This window comes from Alligator sinensis, unplaced genomic scaffold, assembly GCF_000455745.1.
Source record: "Alligator sinensis unplaced genomic scaffold, ASM45574v1 scaffold777_1, whole genome shotgun sequence".
NCBI lineage: Eukaryota > Metazoa > Chordata > Crocodylia > Alligatoridae > Alligator > Alligator sinensis.
The window spans coordinates 4,024,362-4,030,664 of record NW_005841882.1 but is presented as its reverse complement, the minus strand read 5'-3'; the positions used below and the strand labels follow the sequence as shown (position 1 = coordinate 4,030,664).

At 43.0% G+C, this 6,303-nt stretch overlaps 1 protein-coding gene across 2 annotated transcripts in view; it reads right to left on the bottom strand.

Moving 5' to 3' along the window:
• Positions 1-6,303, bottom strand: part of CRYL1 (crystallin lambda 1) — a 95,942-nt gene that overhangs the window by 60,437 nt on the left and 29,202 nt on the right. The gene's annotated exons all lie outside the window — the stretch shown is intronic.

Below are 6,303 nucleotides of genomic sequence, written 5' to 3'. Positions count from 1 at the left end.
TTGGCTTGCTAGCCGTATAAGAGGCTTGAGCAGTTTCCGCCCAAGTTGGAGGACTCCACAACCATCTGGAGGAGGAGAACTTCACATCTCGTGAAGATCTCTAAGCGCTGCAGAGCCTATCGAACCCAGTGTATACCTTGAGAAGGCTATAGGGGTCTGATCAACCTCTGACCTCTCCCCGTTGCAGAACAATCCCTCGACGAACCCCTTCCCTGCGCGCAAGTTCCACGGAGCCTAGCAAACTTCGTGTAAGTGTATCCAGAGCTCTTTCTCCGAGTTGTTTTCTTCGGTTGACACGACAGGCTCGCGTGTTTAGAGCCTTCAACCGGATTGGGCTAGAGGTTCACGTGGAAGGAACTCTTGTCCGCCTCTCTTCTTTTCTGTCTGTAACTGCAACTCAAGCAAGTTTTCCTGCCTGCACTGCGACCATCTTTGGTGTAAGTAAAATAATCTTTAATCAACCGCTAAGCGTCCGTGCCTAATTCTAGTCCGCTGGCCTGCATTCCCCAACCCGCGTGCCAGGGCTGCTGGCCACAGCCTGCCGTGCGCCCCCAAGAACCTGGGACCGCTCCCGGCCCGCACAGTCAGGAGTAAGGGCATTAGCAGGGCTGGGATGGGGCTGCAGGTTGGAAGTGAGACCTACCACCAGGGATGAGGGGTTGAGGGTTGGGCGTGAAAGGCACCAACAAGGCTGGGGGAGGGGGGGTTGTGCGCTGGAAGTGAAGGGGACTGTCAGTTGGGAGTGAGGGGCAACAGCATGGGCAGGGGCGGGCATGGGCAACTCGTGGCTTCCGAGTCAGGCGGGGCACCAGATCGCCAATGGGGGGGGGGTGTCTCCCAGCAGCCAATCACCAAGCTAGCAGCAAAACAGGAAGTGAACTTCTGCCAGCACTTCCGGTTTCATGGCTGGCACTTCCAGGGAGTGCACGGCCGACCCCCTATGCATTGCCAATGGGGGCAGGGGCAGGGGCAGGGCACCAGCTCAGTACCACAAAGGAGCAGGAGGAGGAAGGGGGACCTGCAGCTGGACCTGCATCCTGGTGAGCAAAGGGGACAGGGGGAGCTCTGCCTTGCTCAGCAACAGCAACAAGTTTCACACTGAATAAGCAAAACAAAAACAATCATTAAATACATAAAAATTAGGAAAATGGAAACTAACTGTATAACTATTAATTTGATACAGCTTTACATCTACTGGATATACAGAAAAACAGTTTTTGCAGCATAGGTGGACCATGGAGTTTTTATAGCATGCTGGGGGGGAGGGGGGACGCGGCTGAGGACCAGTTTCAAACAGCACAGAGGACTCGCAGCTCCCACTGACTTTTATTTGAAGGGTTGGTGCTCAGCACTTCTAAATATCAAACCTAGAGTGCTCCTCCACTGGTTACGAAAGCAGTATTTCAATCAAGGAAATGGTCTCGAAAAGCAAAAAGGAGATTGTGCTGTTTAGAACTCATGATCCTTTTCAGATTATTACAAAACATGCTCTCAGTTTTGTGGAAACAGATCAGAATCTCTGTAAACTGCAAACCCACTGGTATGATTTTTTTCTATGTTTACCACATGACAGACCATTAATCTGCAATACTATTGTGACAGAGGCCATGTTGAAATACAGGAATGCACAAACAGATTTAAATAAATAAAATGGAGATCTCTGTGGTCCCCAAAAAGACTCCTTAAACCCCGACAGGGAAAAAGGTTAAGAGCCACTTTTACTTGTGTTAGTAAAAAAAAAAAAAAAGATAATCCTGGCTTTAAAACAGAGGTCTAAAAAAATTGCATAAAGAATAAAGGCCTGTGGATTTTAAATAAGATTTAAGTAATCAGTGGGGGACAAAACAATGTGTCTTTCTTACAATGATATATAGCATGACACTTTTCTCATTGCAATATACATGATGCACGTCCACAGAAAAGAAAGTCATTGCTCTATCCCCAGCACAACTCCCTCCTGAGCTGTACAGGCAACCCCCACTTAGTGCTCTTAATTGGTTCCTGAAAAACCGAGCATTAAGCGAAACGAGCATTAAGCAAAACTGAAAGTATTTGACAACCCAAGATGGCAACCGCAATTGTTTTTAATGACCCAAGATGGCAACTGTGAGTGTTACAACGAAACTCGCTGAGCGCTAAGTGAAATCAGATATCAATTTTAAATGAGCGTTATAGTGAAATAGCGCTAAGCGAAACAGTGTTAAGTGGGGGCTGCCTATATTCAGTGTTTTCCCCTTGAGCCCCTTCCCATCCAACACTGAGCTGGCTACTTAGTCCGTTAGCCATGGCTGCTCAGATGTGTCCTGGGGTTGCCAACACCTGAGGTGCCCTCCTTTCCTCCTCTTCCATGTGCCCACACAGCCCCCAACCCTGCAAACACTACCATCACCTCCTGTTTCTCATCTGCTATGACTCGAGGACAGAAAGGTACTCAATTCATTTTGCCTGGTTGGAAAACCATGTACCAAATGGTTAAATAATATTATGTATATATGTATGAATGATACTTTTGGCGTATTGCTTCCCCCTATTTATCATCACTAGGATGGGTTCTATCAAATATTTGGAAAAGAGATCTGGAATTTAATCAAGAATCCCTTGCAATTCGCTCACTGCTTTATTTAGCAACAGAACTGCTGGCTACAGTAATTTAGATAATTTTGTAAAACTTTACCACTTCTAAATCATAAAAATGGTTCCTGCAAAATACAACCAATATTGGAAAGAAATAATATATACACTCCTAAGTTATCTCTATCCAAATTAAACAATGCAGTTTCTGAGCCAATGCTATTTTTGGAAGAAGAGTGGCACGTAAAACTGGGATTGGGAACGGGGAGATATATCCCTAAATGCAAGGACTGTACAGAAGAGAAGTGCACTCATAAATTTTTACTTGCCCCTGCATGCAGTAGAAAAGATGTGAGTGTAACCACAGAGATGCACAGTGAAACAAACTAAAAGCATCCATTCACTCATTATCTGACAGCAGTGACCACATTCCAAATAAAAGAGGAAAGTACCTAGAGTTTCTACACACCCTGGAGAGAAAAAGATGGAAGTATATGATCTGCAGAGAACCAACTAGTCAATGTGTTTATTAGAAACAGAGTGGGGGTGGGGCATAAAGTAGTAGTCATGGTTAGCCCACACTTCAAGGAACAAGATACTCCACAATTCAGACACTGCTGAACACTACCATGGGTCAGCCCAACAGGGCTGTCTGTATCGCCTCCAGCAGAAGCCCAGGGTTGCCACTAAGAAATAAGCCCCACCCACTCACCTATTCTGCAAGTGTCCAACAGATCAGGCAGCATGAGTGATTTGGGAGCAGGCTGGTATGATGCACCAGTACATTGCTCAAGCTCTCCTGCCATGATGTATGTACGCAGGGCTGCTCTGCGCAACTCACACCTGCTAAGAAAGCTCATTCCCAAAGCTGTCCATAAGAATGCTAAAAATGTGAAGTAAAAAAGCGAGAAGCACACTGCAGACTGTATCTATATAGTACTGATGTACTCAATCAGTCACAAAAGACAAACCATGCAAGAGCAGATCAGGGATGAAAAATAATCAGAGCACAGTAGTCCTAAAAAGCATCTATCTTAGTGCTCACTGAATTGAACGGAATATCCACCAGAAGAAGCAGCACAGTGGCACAAGCTGCAACAGGAACAGGTAGTAGGCCTGTAATCCATACAACCAACCTCCAAAATGAGCAGGGTGGATCCTGTTAAGAATTCCGTCTATCCTTAAGCATCATCGTTTGCTCTCATATTGGTGCACCGGAAAAAGAGGATTCACACAATTGCTGTACCACCTTATACATTTGCATATGCCGATGAAGGCTCTTATTACTTGAATAAAAGGACATGCAAATACAGAGGTGTAGTAATGTATGAAATTATTTATCACTCAAGGTTTATGTTGGCTGTGACAAAATAAGAAACTAGGGGTTAGTTGATTCCCAAGTGGAGGAGTAAAAAAAAAAAACCAACTTTTCTTCGTTCTCCACGTTGCTAACTGAAATCTGTTCTCAAGAGGTACTAAATCAAAACTTTGTCTTGCTGAAGGAACATCTGAATAGCCAGTTAGCCACATGCATACAGAAGGATACACAAACCTAAGACTCTATGGTACAGCCTAGGAGTTACCAAAGCCTATATTTAAAACACACGAACAATCTTTTTAGGAAAATGCAACTTCTTAGGCTACCCTTATACTGGCCAAGTTGGTTGGATGGAACTGATTGTAGATTGGTCCTGAGCTCTCTGAAGAACTCATTCAGCAAAGCACTCCCTCTTACGGCACCCCTCTCTGGAGCACCAAGCTTGAGTTTCTTGTCCTCAGCATTGAGGCCTTTTATGTTTACTGCCTCCCTGGTAATATCTCACTGCAACTTTAAACTCCACCTTCACTCTGTTACCCACACATTTGTTATCTACCACACAGCCTTTTCCTCAAACACCTCCATGCTCTCTCTCATACCAGTCTTAGGAGCCAGAAATCCCTGAAACAATCCACAGATTTGCTAACTTACATCCCTTCTAATGCTTCCTCATGATTTCTCTCTGCTATAGCTGTCTATAAAGGAGCTGAACATGGTGTGCTTACTGCACATGTAAACTTCACAATTTCACTGTTACCACACCCTCTTCACCAGGTTTTTCTCTCATCCACCTGTTGCATCTTGTTATAATTTAGATTGCATTTATCTGGAGCCTAGACTGTCCTTTTACTGCATCTTTGTACAGTGCCCAGTACACAATGGGCTTTTATCCCTGACAAGCGCCCTTAGGCACAGCTGCACTTCATACAATTTCAATGACTGTAACAGGCCTGAAGGATAGAGTAGGAGCAGCAGATGCAATATGCCCTGGCTTTAGTAAAGGCTTTTGACACCATCTCCCAAAACATCCTCATATGGAAGCAAAAGAAATACTGTCCAGATGATACTCCAAGTTTAGTGCATAACTGAATAGATCATTGTGCTCTAAGAGTAGTCTTCAATGACTCAATGTCAATGTCAAACTTCCAGCAGACAACCAAGCAGGGCACTCCACAGGTCTGTCCTGGGTCTGGTATAGTTTTGTGTGTTCATTAATGACTTGGAGGATTTGCAGACGACACCAAGCTAGATACGGTAGCAGGCCCTTTACACAACACGATTAAGATTCAAAATAAACTTAATATCATTTCACAATTTATTAAGTAAATATGCTGAAATTCAATAAGGGCCTGGTACTGGAGGTTTACAGTGGTCTACAAGCTGACAAGAAGTCAACAATATAATATTGTTGCAGGGGGGGCTAGAAGCTTACTGAGATGAATTAGAACATCAGAGTATCATACATGTCATGGAAAGTGATTTTTCTGCTTTATTCAGTAGTAGTCTACCAAGAGTACAAGGTCCAGTTCTGGCCACCTTGTTAAGGAAGATATGGAAAACTGCTCTCTTCTGATTCCTCTCCAACAACAACAATTAGAAGTCTGGAAACAAGACATACAAGAAAAGGTTGAAAGAACTGGGATTATTTAGTCCAGGGAAGAGAAATATGAGGGGAAATTTGGCAACAATTTTCAATTACAAAAACAGCTGTTATAAAGATGATGACAGTGATCATTCATTCTCTGTGTACACAAGGGACAGGACAAGAAATAATGAGCTTCAGTTGCAACAAGAAAGAGTTCAAATATTAAGAACTTTCTACTTCTGGGAGTAGTTAAATCCTGGACAAGATTACCAGAGAAACTATGGAATCTCCATCATTGGAAGATTAAGTGAAGGTATGATAAACATTTGTCTGAGACGGTTTAAACATAAATGAACCTGTCCTGAGAAAGGGACTAGACTAAATTACCTCCTGAGGTCCTTTCCAGCCTTACGTTTGCACGTTTTTTTTATCTAAAAGATTATTCCATTTAGGGTAAAGGCCATCCCATGTCTTATGATTTATTCTGTAAAGTATCTAATATATTTTGTTTTCCCCTATAAAAATAAATCAAATTGCCTGTTATTTCCCTAATTTCTAGATCTAAGGAGGTTCACAATTGTATAAAAAATAAGTCACTATAAAATTGAACTATATATTAGACAAGAGATGTGAAGGACTGAAAAATCTACATGAAATATTCTAATCTACAAAATCAATTTAAGTCAAAATATCCCAAATACATAAGTTAAGACCACAATTAATCTCACTCTGGCTCTTCTGATTGGAGGTCAATGACAAATTGGCCAGATTCAGAGCAGCCCTAGGGCTACTCCAAGTAGTTCCAGGTATCGGATCCAAAATTAGGGAT